Source organism: Balaenoptera ricei, chromosome 10 (assembly GCF_028023285.1).
Source record: "Balaenoptera ricei isolate mBalRic1 chromosome 10, mBalRic1.hap2, whole genome shotgun sequence".
NCBI lineage: Eukaryota > Metazoa > Chordata > Mammalia > Artiodactyla > Balaenopteridae > Balaenoptera > Balaenoptera ricei.
In genome coordinates, this window is record NC_082648.1 from 83,225,432 (window position 1) to 83,240,051 (window position 14,620).

General features: G+C 40.0%; 1 long non-coding RNA gene across 2 annotated transcripts in view; it reads right to left on the reverse strand.

Moving 5' to 3' along the window:
- The window catches only part of LOC132372660 (uncharacterized), a 520,205-nt gene that overhangs the window by 69,583 nt on the left and 436,002 nt on the right, over positions 1–14,620 (reverse strand). The window contains exon 6 of one of the 2 annotated variants that reach the window (XR_009505220.1): positions 7,295–7,373. The exons of the other annotated variant lie outside the window; for it this stretch is intronic. This is a non-coding gene — a long non-coding RNA (uncharacterized LOC132372660). Of the gene's footprint in view, positions 1–7,294; positions 7,374–14,620 lie in introns of those variants that run through there. 2 annotated transcript variants of the gene reach the window in all.

Consider the following 14,620-nt stretch of genomic DNA (forward strand, 5'->3'; position numbering starts at 1 on the left):
AGGAGAAAGAATGGAGTTGTCCACCCTTGGAATTCAATATATCCTTAAAATCCTTATAGAAACTCTGTGACAAAGTGAAAGCCATTTGCTTTTGTATTGGAAGAGGACATGCTTCCCTGGGGTAATAAAACTCAATTCAATTCCCGACCCAAGGGAAGATATAGACTTGGATTTAGAGTTAAACCATTCAGAATTTAAATACATCAAATTCCTAATATCTTCAAATGTCATGTTGGTGAGTCATCCAGGCAAGATGGTGTGGTGGATGAGATTAGGGGTGGGGATAGAGCAAGAGCAAAAACAAGATCTGAGAGCCTGCAACTCTGGAAGAGCCCAAAGTGACCCTGAATTTCAAAAACAGGAGGAGAAAAGCTGCCAGTGAAGCCTTCCAAAGGAAACCTTTGCTTTTTGTTTCCACCTTTTATTTCCACTATTTTCTCTCTTCCATTAAATATTTTCTAGCCCTATAGTAAATGTGATGTTCTGAGTGGGTGTGAGTAAGAGGCATTCTGGGATTTAGACCAGAAATCACCCAACAGATGAAGGCACACGTGCACGTGCACACACACACACACAGAGCTATCCTCACACAGAAGGCTGTGTGAAGACACCCGTGTACGGTGTGGAGGGTAAAGGGACTCTGGAAGCTAAATTGTACCGAAGGTTTCTAATCCCAGTTCACCAGGGATTTAAATTATATAATAAGGAAATGACTTGTTGGATAACTTCCAGAGTTTGTCTTAAAATTTAATTGCAGCCTACCTAACACTTTTATAAAACATATACATTTTACTTAGGTTTCTTAGGCAAAATATTCCTCTAACTTTCTTTTTAGTAAGTGACGAAAGTGTTCTAGTTGTAATTAATGGAGTACAAAAATATTGCAGAAACATGCCTTAAGGCTTAAACTATAATTCTATTACTAATATATTCCCTTGGCTTGCCTTTTGAACTCTGCTGCCTCTTGCCTTGCAGCTGTGTTTAATGAGTGGAGAGATTATTCAAATGAGCCCACAGCAGAGCATTATTTCTGAGGTGCTCGCCATCTTGAACAGGCATCCTCTCTCACAACCAGGCGGTCAGAGCAAACCATCCATTCCTCTTTAGTTACCTGGCCATGTATGTGGTAATATAATTCCATAGACATCCAATCACATCCCTAGATTTGGAAAGAAGCTAATGATACTGTGACCAAACAAAAGGACAGCAGAAACAGCCTTCAAGGTGAAAAATGAGAAGATACCTACACCAGCCTCTACCTGGCTTCAGCTTTCAATTTGTCATTGCCTGTCAGTGATGGAGACTGTCAGTGTCTAATAATGAAAACATGCAGCCATACAAAATAGTCTCTTTAAAAAGCACTGTTTTCCGCGAAGTGGGGCTGATGTGTGGAGTGCATCAGGGGACCCAGATCACGAGCGAGAAGAGGAGAGACGCTCTGAAGTATGGATGCTCAGGGCACTTGCTTGAGTCCACTCAGTGACATCCAGCAAAAAAGGACCCTTCCATGTTGTTCCAAGGAGAATTAGTAATTTATCTACAGGAAGCATTAATTCCAAGAAGCAAGGCACAAGGCTGTTTTCACACCCCTCTATACAATAAGGTTTTTTCTTTTTTAAAAAAAAAAAAAAAAAAAAAAAAAAAAAGCACTGTTTGCTGGCATATGGCCTTTGTCCCAACTAATATTGAAACGCAACCCATTGTAAATGGGCAGGCCAATGTTTAATGATTTTTAGGATGTTAAAATGAGTTTCTATTCATGTAAGATTTAAAAGTAAGTATAACTCTCTAGGGGAGAAACCCCTGAGACGGTCACAAAGTTGCCAAGAAAATTTAATAAGAACTAACTTTAAACTGATAAACATTCAATCCAATATGGTGGGATTAAGCAATAAGAATTCTTCCTGGGAATTTACAGAGAGATAAGCATCTCATGAATAAGTAAATTCTGAAACAGGAGGCTACAGGGTGTTTATTGATTTTGAAATCATTTGTTTGAGAAATTGCCCTTGAGGAAAAGACTATTATGTCTGATAATATAATAGTTATATTCAGAGACAACCCACTTCTTTGGCTGATGGCAGAATATAGAGATTACCCACCCAATACAAAATTTATAAGCAAAAATTTGAATTGCAAAACCCGGGTTACTCATTATTATAATCTTCCATTTCTTAATATCTAGAAATTAATTTTCGGATGTAATACAAAAGTCAAAAATAAGTAAAAGCTAAATAACTGAAATCCTCAATTCACAAATAGTTTTGCTACAACTGGAATTGGGGAGTTTTTTTTTGGAAAAAAAGGCTCTCTCCATGGACATCCTAAATTCCATACCCATTAATCCCAATTCCTTACACCATCTGTATCTACCTGTGCAACTCAGGATAATTCGAATTAAAATTTGGAGAAGCTTCTGAATCACTTCAAAATTTTAAAAACAAAATGTTCTTTCAATTTATCATTCTCGTGAAAGAAAAAAATGCAATCATTTTTAACAATGGTTGGAAACATAAATGGTGTTTTGTAAATTCTGAGTTAGTCAGAAAATTCCAATACAATGCTCTGTGTTTTCTAACAATTAAAAAAATTATTTTTTTCTAAACACTTCCCCTGAAGAAAGTTGCCACATCTCTTAACTGTCATCCAACATAAAGTGAGGTAACAGAATTCAATTTAGTTGCCAATGACTCAGTTTCTATAACAATACCATCTTCCATGCTGAATCACTATTGGGTTCCACAAAAGTGGTAAAATGCCCATCCTCCCCTCCCTACCTCTAGTTTCTGAAAAAGAATGAGCAAACTCTCCCTCTCTCTGTCCTCTCAATTTCATCCCTTCTTATCCCTTCTAGAACTTCACTACATCAATTGTGCCCTCTTCTATGTCTATTCTGTTGCCTCTTCTGTTGGCTATTTCCTCTCAGCCTACTAACACGCTCAAGTGATCTTAATTCACTAAAAATTAAGATCGTCCTCTCTCAAGTTACCAGCTCATCTTCAGCCATATGCTTGAGTAACTACACACTGGTCTCCACACTGTCACTCCACACACTGCTTCATCCTTTGATCCATTTTCCACCAGCATGCTGAAACGTCTCTTAAACCTCCCCCGTGTTCAACTGCTGCAGGTTCTCTTAAGGTCACCCCCTTAATCCCTCTCTCTGCCTTCCATGACCCTGCATTCTCCTGGCTCTCCTGTCTCTAGCAGGTCTTCCTGCTGGCCTCTGAGCCTGAAATACCATCCTACTTTTCCTCCTAAAGAAACACTATAAATCCTTCAAGGTCAACATAAAATACCACATTGTCTGTGGAATCTTCCCTGACTCTGTCCAAAAGAAGGAATCATCCACACCTTGTACATACCTCTTTAAAGCTCTTATCACATAAAATGGAACTTCCATTCATTAATTCCCCAAATATTACTGAGCATCTTCTTGGTGCCAGGTACTCTTCCAGGCACTTGGGACATCTCAATGAGCAAAACCAAGGTCCCTGCCTTTAAGAAGCTGCATTCCAGTGGGAATAATTGTGACACATAAGAATATTATGTAGGAAAAAAAAAAGAATATTATGTAGTATATTAGAAGGTTATATGCCCTACAAAAAAAAAACAAGAGTACATCATGGAAGGATAATAAGGATTGCAACAGTGGAGAAAGACAGCAGTTGTATGACAAAATATGGTGTTTGCATGTTTGTCTCCCCTGCTGGATTGTGATCTTCTTGAAGGCAGAAATCATGCCTTATTCATTTTTGTACATCCAGAGATTAGCCCAGTGCCTGGTACATGGTAGATTGTCATTTATTCATCTGTTTCTTCAGTAAACATCTATTGAGGAGTAACTGCCCCCAAGGACCGTGCTAGGCACTATGAATAATAATAACAGCAACACTTATTGACTGTTTATTCTGTACCAGCTACTTCCATTTCATGTATGAAGAAGCAAAATCTCAGGGAGGTTAAAAATCTTATTAGTCCAAGGTCACAATGTTAACAAATGGCTGAGCCATAGTTTGAATCCAGCCAGTCTGACTCCAAAGCCTGTAATCTAAGCTATGTTACACTGCCTCTCTAGAACCTATCCTCAAGCTGTGTAAAACTAGTAGATAGGACAAATATCAACAAACTGTTCCAGAGTGACCAACCATCCTGGTTTGCCCAGGACTGTCCTAGTTTCAGTACTGGAAATCCGGCATCCCAGGAAATGACTCCGTCTCATGCAAACTGGAATAGTTGTTCAATCTAAATCTCTGCTCAGATTTTGCTTTCTCAATTAGACCTACTGACCTCTTAATCTGCCCTCCTGCACCACACCCATATCCTGAACGACTTTTTCCTTCCATACTTACTTTCTTATAACAAACTATATAATTTGCTTATTTGTTATGTTCAGTGTTTCTTGCCCATCTATCAATTAGAGTGTAACGCAAGCACCCAGAACAGTACCTAACACTCTATAAAGAGCTGCTTTCTAGCACTCAAGAATGAGTGACCCAGCATGGCAAGTGCCCTTAAGGAAATATGCCTCTCATTTTATGGAGTCAACAAGGAAGGTCGGGGACACCTTCCTGAAGGAACTGTGTTTAACTCAACGACTGAGCAGCAGATTGACCAGTTGACAAGGAGGAGCCCAAGGGTATGGGAAAGATATTCTGAACAGAGGGCATGACAATCACAAAAACCCAACTGGCATGGTGCTGTAAGTATGTACGTATGGGATGTGGGGTGCTTAGGAGAAGTTTGGAGTTGCTGGGATACAAGGAGCGAGGCAGGAATTAGCCAGATATAAGGATGAAGAAATAAGCATAAAATATATTTGGGTTTCCATCTGTCTTTAGCATAAAGTCCAAGCTCTCAACATACAAAGTCCTTTATTATCCCAACTTCTAAGCTCCCATTACTGCTTCATGTATCCATTCCAGTCAAGCTGGACAGTCTGCTATTCTCTGTTCATACTCTAGACTGTCGTACCTTCTATGTCTTTACAGAGAAATACCTCTATTTAAAATGCTCTTCCCCTCCAGCTTCTCAGGCACTCTCCTTCAAGGTACAATTCAAAACCACCTTTTCTATGAACACCCAATGGCCCTACGAAAGCAATAGTCCTTTCTCTCTTAATGCTCAGAACCATTAATCTGCACCTCCAACTCTTGCCTGCTTTCTTCTCTCTGTAAGGTTACCTTTGTGCAGAATGTTACCCCCCTATCTACCTCTAACCTCATCTCTGACCTCCCACCTCCTCTGAGGACTTTGGCTTCTTTCTGCTCCATGAAGTTGCTAGCTCCTACCTCAAGACTTTGGCACTGGTGTTCCTTCTGCCCAGGACTCAATCCCTCAAGATCTTCATTTGACTGGTTTTTTCACATCATTCAGGCCTGCTGCTCAGAGAAGCATCCCAGAACTCTTGCCCTGTCCCAGCCACTTTCTGTCATATTACCTCTGTATTCACTTCTTTATAGAGCTCACCAGTACTTTTTTTTTTTTGGCCATGCAGTGAAGCTTATGGGATATTTGTTCTCTGACCAGGGATTGAACCCCAGCCCTGGCAGTGAAAGCGCCAAATTCTAACCACTGGACCACCAGGGGATTCCCTCATCAGTACCTATTTTTAAAATGTGTTTACTGGAATGCAAGCTCAATGAGAGCAGAGACCTTGTCTGTCTTGGATTCGGCTGACTCCCCAGTGCTTGTAACACATAATAGGATGAATATGTGTGGAAAGAATGAAAACCTCATGGCCTCTATTAACTTACCAGCTAATTTGAGAACATAGAAATTCCTTTATGTCTTTGAACCCCCAATGGTGCATAGTCTTTTTCCTAATGGATAGTAGTCATTCAAATACTTATTGAATGACTGAACAAGAGTTCTCTAGATATATTCTAATGATAAAAACCCTACAAACCAATGGCTTTTAAACTTTGCTGTCCATTAGAATCATCTGGAGAGCCTTTTAGAAACGCCAGTGCCCTGGTTCCACCCTCTGATATTCTAATTCAACTGGTTTGGGAAGGGGTTTGGGCATCCACATTTTTTTAAAGCTCCTCATATGATTCTAACAGACAGCCAAGGTTGAGAACTGCTCTAAACCCTATAAAAGAATGCTAAGTCCAAATAAAATGTTGAATTCCAAACAAACTTTAGGACATGGCCATTGATTTAATTCTTGAATTGCTCATCATGAGGAATTGTGAGCAAGTGCCTGCTGAAAGAGAATACTTGGAAGAAAAAAAAAAATAAATAAAGACTTTGGTGCCATACACTGAAGGAGGTGGCCTTTCAAAGCAAACACTTCTTAGACCCATCTACTGTTCACAATTTCTTTGGAAAATTCATTGGCTATAGCACATGCAGGACCCCACAATGCAGACTAGGAAAATACATACTGTGTCATAAAGGCATTTAGAATCATTCTTGAAGTTATTTGGTGGCTTTATGCAAAAGGGTGGATTATACCTCCTTATCAAGGTATTAATATGAATGTGTAAGCCCATTGTGCTCAGGATTCAATAGACCTGCAATGATTTAGGCAGAGAGTGTGTTTGTGAAGCAGAAGAAAGCCTGCCTAATTAGGAAACAAGGAACGGGAAAATAAATAAAGGGGTTGAACAAAGTCAGCTCCGGCTCTAATTTGCCTGGAGACATCCTAACACTTGCTGCAAAGTAAATCGAATTTTTGCTGTATACATTATTTGTTAATAAGCTGCCAGCTAGCAGGGGTTTTTTTCCCTGTTTTCCTGTACATGCAGGGAATGGTGTGCATATTGTCAGGCTGGGACATGCAATGAGCCACATGGAGGTAACTCCCAGACTATGGAGGGACAGCTTGGGCCAGGAGGAGACTGTCCCCAACTTGCAAGAATGGGGGGTGGGGAACACAGGTGAGATCCATGGGTTTCACATACTATCTTGGGAGGAAAATATGATTTTTAGAGGCAATTTGACAAGGAATTTCTATCCTGCTAGTCTGGGTTAGCGTTTCTGAATGTGATAAATAACAGGGCTCTTGGACAGCCCATTTTTTCTTTATTTTGATACCCTCACAGCAGTAATCATGCCTCTTGTCAAGTGTTATAAAGATAAAGACAAATGTTCCCTATTGCTATTCTGTCAATGCAGCTCAACCCAAGCCAAAGAAAGGTACCCCTGCCGGATGTGTGGAATGTACCATTTGTCTTGTCTCTGTCACAGATTGAGGCACATCCTATCCCAACAGGATCCTCAGGTCAGAAAAACCGAAATCCACTGCAGACAGTGTTGAGGCTTGCTTTACCTGATCTAGAATCCAGCACCCCATGCATGTTCCCTCCATGCTGACACCGAGATCTATCTTCCTTTTCTGGGTCTATCGATTAGACCGTGCAACATATCTGTAAGGTCAAATAAGCAAAACAATCATTTTGTCAAATAAGATGGGCTTTGGCATCAGTGATTTTTTTTTTTTTAATCAGAAAGATTCCGCACAGTTGTCATTTATTGATGGTAGCAATATTTGAAAAACATGAAATGATTTCCAGAGATGTGGTTCAGGAACCCGTCTGAAAAATTGTGTATGCCAAAACAGATGGAGTTTGGCTTAATTGTTGAAATAAATTGTCATATGGAACAAAACACAGCTGATTATTGCATTAACACTAATGTTAATATGCTTCATTATTCTATTGTCATTGTAGCTACAGTTGTCTCCAGACTTTAATCAATGTTTATAAGGGAATTCAAAGTGTGGAATTTGGGACCCAAAGGAGATTTCAGAGATTATCTAGTTATTTTACAGATGAGGAAACTGAGGCTTACAGAGGATGAATGATTTGTATTAAGGCATATACCCTACAACCTGAAAATGAAAGGTATTTTTTAAATGTAGGCCACATTTGGGCAAGTTATTCATAAAAAGCAAGGCCACTATAACTCAAAATAAAAAACAACACTACTGCAAATGAGCATGACAGGAGATTTTGTGCAATTAGACAAAATAGACAGGACTACCTAATTTGACACAATTTCTTTTTCATGCTTAGCATCTCTTAGTTAACACCCAAGATATTATATATGTTCTCTTCTGGAACTTTTGCAATGATTTCTCGCTTAGTATCTTCTTCCCAGGATATTCTCAATATAAAATAAAAACCATTGTGGGTGATAGGAGGAAAACACTTATTTGTGTTTTCCATCACCACAAGAGATGGTGGGGGAAAGAAAATGGGATATGAGAATAAAGAGATATCTTCCATTTCCAGTTGTGGTGAGTGAAGTTTTTTCCTTAGTTTTTCTCACAACTGTTGATCCTTCCCTGGTCCTCTTTTCTCTGTAAAGTTGGAAATGAATGGGAATTGATCTGAAAAGCTATTTCAAAAGTTATTACGGGATTGTCAGTAATCCTCTAAACCTAACTTTCGTCCCTACTGCCACCCCTACACCTGACACACAAAACCCTTTGAAAAGCTAGGGCTGGAAGTCTGAAGTGAGAAAACAGTAAGCCAGTAGCCATCCCCTACCCCCGCCCCAGCTCAAGGTCAGTGACCCAGAAACAAGTGAGAGGAGGCTCCAAACTCTGTGAAAGAAATTGTACAGTTGCGTTGAATGGATGCTTCGTTTCATGATTTGTGTTTCATCCTACTGCGGCAAACTTTTAAGAGATGTCCAAATCCTTTCATTTTCTCTGGATACCACCCCTGACAGAGTCCTCTGTTACAGTTCTCTTCACCTTTAATTTCCCTTTTATGTTAATTTTTTTCTATCTTTCCCTTCTCATTTTTTAGCTCCCGACCAAAAAATAATAATAATAATAATTATCTGTGCAACTTTCTGCCTAATACGCAATAGGAGCTCAGTCACTGTTACTGAATAAGTGCATGAATCTAGCATTTACTGAGCTCCTGAGTTCTAAGTACTGTATTAGGCAGTGTGTGTTTATGTGTTTGGGTCTGCAATGTTAAGCATGAGTTAGGGTAAAAGTCAAGCTGCTATAATAAAGAGACCTGAAAATATAGGGGCATACTTAACATAGAAGTTTATTTTTCTCTCACATAACACATCAGTGGTAGGCAAGTGATTCAGGATGGGTAACTAGATCTGATTTGCAAAGTCATTCTGGGACCTGAGCTGGTGGGTTATCTCTGCTACCCTGAACATGTGGCTTCCATCTCTGGGTCTAAGGTGACTCAATTTCCCAGCCTGAGAAAATGAGGAGGGGAAAATGAGAGGAAGGAAGAGAGAGTGAAGAACAAGCAGCTTTCTAACCACACATTTCTCCCACTCACAGCCCACTGGACAAAACTTTGTCACGTGACCACACCTTAGCCACAAGAGAAGCTGGGAAATTTAGTCTCAAGCTAGACAGCTGTGTGCCCAGATAAAACTCAAATATGAGGAGGTAGAGGAAGTGGGGAGGTCTATTAATAAAGAAAAAGAAAAAAGTGGATGTTGGGGGACTAGTTGTCTGCAACATTGTGATGTAAGAAATATATATCTGTATTACTCAGATGACCAAAATACATTTCTCTGATGTATTTGATCTTTGTCCATGGTTCCTGGCTCACAGCTCCCAAAAGCCTTGGAATTTCCTGAGCTATAAGAGCAATGGGAGTATCTTTGGTTATATTTGGTCTCTTGTCCTCTTCCTAAAATCACTTCGGAGCCATAAAGGTGAAATGGGTGTCTTGTTGTTCATAACACGCCCCTTTTCACCACAATTGGGTTTATGTTAATAAGGTGACTTTTGCAAAGCACCTAAAGATGGGGGCTGGTTGCCAGGTGAACCAACCTTAGATAAAGGGGTGGAACTTTCTGTCCCACCCCCTCTGATTTCTGGGGATGGGAAAGGAGCTGGAGGTTGAATCAACTACCAATGGGCAATGATTTAATCAATTATGTCTATGTAATGAAGCCTCCATGAAAACTCAAAAGCAAGCAGTTCAGAAAGCTTCCAGGTTGGTGAATCAGAACATTCCACATGCCACTATGCTGAGCCCAAACTCCGCGGGACAAAAACTCCTTTGTTTGGTACCTCGTCCTAAGTATCTCTTCATTTGGCTATTGATTTGTATCCTTTAATATCCTTTGTAATAATCTGGTAATCTAGTGAGTGAATGGGTTTCCTGAGTTCTGCAAACCACTCGAACAAATTTATTGAACCCGTGGATGAAGTCATGAGAACTTCTGGTTTATAGCCAGTTGGTCAGAAGTACAAGTAACAACCTGGATTTGCAAGTGGCATCTGAGGTGGAGGACAGTCTTGTGGGACTGAGCCCTTAATCTGTGGAATTTGATGCTGTCTCCAAGTAGTGGTGTCAGAATTCAGCTGAATTGTAGGACACTCAGCTGGTGTCAGAGAAGTGTTTGGTGGTGTGGGGGGAAACTACCCCCCTGCCATACGTTGGCACTCATGATCAGAAGCCTTATGTCTCTACTACAGTGTGTGTTTTGGGGAAAAGAGAAGCAAAAAGAAAATACACTTTGGGGTTCACAGAATATAAACAAATAGGGATATGAGCTATATCAGTTAGATTTTTCTGTCCCAAACTTAGCACTTTAAACATTTATTTGCTCACAGTTCTGTGGATTAGCAATTTGGGTTAGGCTCAGCTGACACCATTCATCTCTGGTCCACATGTTGTTGGTCAGACTCAATCATGTGTCAGTTAGCTGACAATAGCCTCATTGGCGTGTCTTGTGGTTGGCTGTCTATTGCCAGCAGCAAAAAAAGTAACTGCTCATATGTTACTCATCATCCGGCAAGTAAGCCTGAGCTTATCCACATAGCAGTAGTAACAGGGTTACCAAGAGCAGCTAGGGAGGGTCCCGTGTGCTATATTTTTGAATGTTCTACTTGCATCACATGTGCTAATGTCCCACTGGCAAAGCAAATCAAATGGCCAAGCCCAGATTCAAGGGGTAGAGAAATTGACACCACCTCTTGATGGCAGTTGCTGCAAAGTCACATCACAAAAGGGCATGCATATAGAAAGAGGAAGAATTCCGGACCATTTTTGCACAATTTACCAGAAAAGCTAGACTCAAAGGACACAAAAGAAGTATCATGGAACTTTCTGCAAAGCTTTGTAAGAGAAGGCATGTGCTAAGATTCTTGGCAAAATTTTGTGAAAGGAATAATTATATATATATTATCTGTAGCATCATCAAAAGTCCAATCTAAGCAGAATGAACCATTTCATTCTCTAACTTAAAGAATTAAATAAACTCTTTAAAAAGAGTATCATAAAAGCATTAGGAAAACAAAAATAACTCACTTTCTGGCTATCAAGAGTCATGCTCCCCAGAAAGAGTATATTTTGAGCTGAGCAAATAAAATTATATTAGCCCTAAAGAAACTTGGAGAGCATTTTACATATTCTCCCATTTTACCTTTCTAATTCAATTCCATAAGTTTTTATTGCGTACCTACTACATGCTAAGCCCTGTGGCAATTATGTAAAGACAAAGAATATTATAAGATCATGAGTTTGGGTTATTATTTTATTTCTTTTTTTCTTGTTAAATCATTAATAAAGTGAGTTTGGTGAGAGTATTCCTATTTTTTTGGTAGGAGAACTAAGTTCTGAGTGTCTTACAACCCAGTCCAAAAATGGGCAGAAGACTTAAATAGACGTTTCTCCAAAGAAGACATACAGATTGCCAACAAACGCCTGAAAAGATGCTCAGCATCACTAATCATTAGAGAAATGCAAATCAAAACCACAATGAGATATCACCTCACACCGGTCAGAATGGCCATCATCAAAAAATCTACAAACAATAAATGCTGGAGAGGGTGTGGAGAAAAGGGAACCCTCCTGCACTGTTGGTGGGAATGTAAATTGATAGAGCCACTATGGAGAACAGTATGGAGGTTCCTTAAAAAACTAAAAATAGAACTACCATATGACCCAGCAATCCCACTAGTGGGCATATACCCTGAGAAAACCATAATTCAAAAAGAGTCATGTACCACAATGTTCATTGCAGCACTATTTACAATAGCCAGGACATTGAAGCAACCTAAATGTCCATCAACAGATGAATGGATAAAGAAGATGTGGCACATATATACAATGGAATATTACTCAGCCATAAAAAGGAATGAAATTGAGTTATTTGTAGTGAGGTGGGTGCACCTAGAGTCTGTCATACAGAGTGAAGTAAGTGAGATAGAGAAAAACAAATACCGTATGCTTATGCATATATAGGAATCTAGAAAAAAGGTACTGGGACTTCCCTTGTGGCACAGTGGTTGGGACTCTGCCTGCCAATGCAGGGGACTTGGGTTCGAGCCCTGGTCTGGGAAGATCCCACATGCCATGGAGCAACTAAGCCTGTATGCCACAACTATTGAGCCTGCCAGCTCTAGAGCCCGCGAGCCACAACTACTGAGCCCACGTGCCACAACTATTGAAGACCGCACGCCTAGAGCCTACGTTCCACAGCAAGAGAAGCCACCACAATCAGAAGCCCGCGCACCGCAATGAAGAGTAGCCCCCACTCACCGCAACTAGAGAAAGCCCGTGCACAGCAACGAAGACCCAACACAGCCAAAATTAATTAATTAATTAATTAATTAAAAATAAATAAATAAAAAAAATTTTAAATGGTACTGATGAACCTAGTGGCAGGGCAGGAATAAAGACACAGACATAGAGAACGGACTTGAGGACACAGCAGGGGAAGGGGAAGCTGGGATGAAGTGAGAGAGTAGCATTGACATATATGCACTATCAAATGTAAAATAGATAGCTAGTGGGAAGCTGCTGCATACATAGCATAGGGAGATCAGCTTGATGCTTTGTGATGACCTAGTGGAGTGGGATAGGGAGCGTGGGAGGGAGGCTCAAGAGGGAGGGGCTATGGAGATATATGTATACATACAACTGATTCACTTTGTTGTACAGCAGAGACTAACACAACATTGTAAAGCAATTACACTCCAATAAAGATTTAAAAAAAAAGTGTTTTACTAAAGCTACCCAAGGATACTGTGGCAGAACCCAGGACAGCATCCAGAGCCGCCTCTGCAGTGTGCTGGGGCACTGTTGACAGGAAGAAGGCAAACAAGACAAAAGAGGACTAGATGGGGACATCTCTTATTTTAGGAATGTTTAGATGTAAAAATAGGATCATGAAGAATTAGATGCAAGTTAAAAAATTAACTCTATGTGGTTAGCATACATACTAATAATATGCTTCTAGAAGCTTCCACCTGACTCAGAATAAAATCCAAGTCCTTACTATGTCCTACAAGGGCCTGAAAGACTTAGCTGTTCCTCTGACCTTGTCTCCTAGCATCTCCTCTACCTCTCTCTGCTCCCACTACCTTGCCTTATTGCTATTCCTCAGAAATACCAAGACATATCATCTCAGGGCTTTGCACTTCATGTCCTCTCTGGCTGGACCACTTTTCCTTCCCAGATCTCTGCAAGCCTTCTTCAATTCTTGGCTCAGATATCACCACACTAAGGAGGCCCTTCCTTACTATAAACATACTATATGAAACACAACCCTCCCTCTGCCTTTCATTCTCTGCCCCCCTAACATGTTCTCTATTTCTATTCTTAGAGCTTATCATCTCCTGATTCGATATATATGTATTGTCTGTTTCTCCTACTAGAATATAAGCTCTTCATGACCTGGTTTGTTTTTGTTGACTGTTTTATCCTCAGTACCTAGGAGAGTGTCTAGCACACAGTGTTAAGTAAACATTTGTTGAATGAATTTTTCATCACTGACATACGTGCATAGATGTATATCATGTATATACATCTATGCATATATCTATATGTATAGATGTATATATACCTACATAATCATACATGTCAATGCAGAATAATTGTTAATGAAGCCCAGAACCATACTATAGCAATCTCTTCTCATCAGGGCCTTGTTGTCACTCTAAAGTTGTTAACTTTATGTTTCTACCTAGTTCTGATCTTCTTTTGTTATTCTGTTTCATCGGTGCTCACTGATTGGTTTCTGATTCGCATTTCACACAGATTCATGAACTTCACCTTCTTTTGTCAGACCAGGTATGACTAATTAAAGAGAATCCCAGTGACCTTCAATTGCTTAAAGTGTACTCTTTCAAGTAGAGAGAACATCTGCCTTGCAATGCATAGATGCCACCTATAATAGTTAATTCTATTGCTCTAGATGTTCCCTTTCATATTTGCTATTACACAAACCCAGGCAATGATGAAAGACAATGTCTCCATACAACAGATTCTGCATTACAAAATGCGCCCCACAAAATTCCTGTTACACAGTATCCACAGCAGATATATAATGAAGAGGTTCAAATGCACCTCTCAGTAGTCCGGTATCCTATAAGAAAAGGAAGACTTTCAGATTAATTATTGCTTGGAAGCCTCTCAATTACACAAAAGCTCTTTGTTGTGTGATTGTCTTCTGCTTCTAAAATATCCCCTACCTTAAACAAGTGAGAATAAAAGCCGTCGGCTTCCTAGTTCACTGAGGTCTTGCCATTCAACCCTGTGGTTAGGTACACGTGAGTTACTGAGTACAGCGGGATCATCATAGAAGCAATTCCACAGGAATTCCTGTGGACAGCAGGAACCACAGCTTGGAGACAAAGGAAAAATGTTCGGGGAGAATTTACAAGACAGCATCT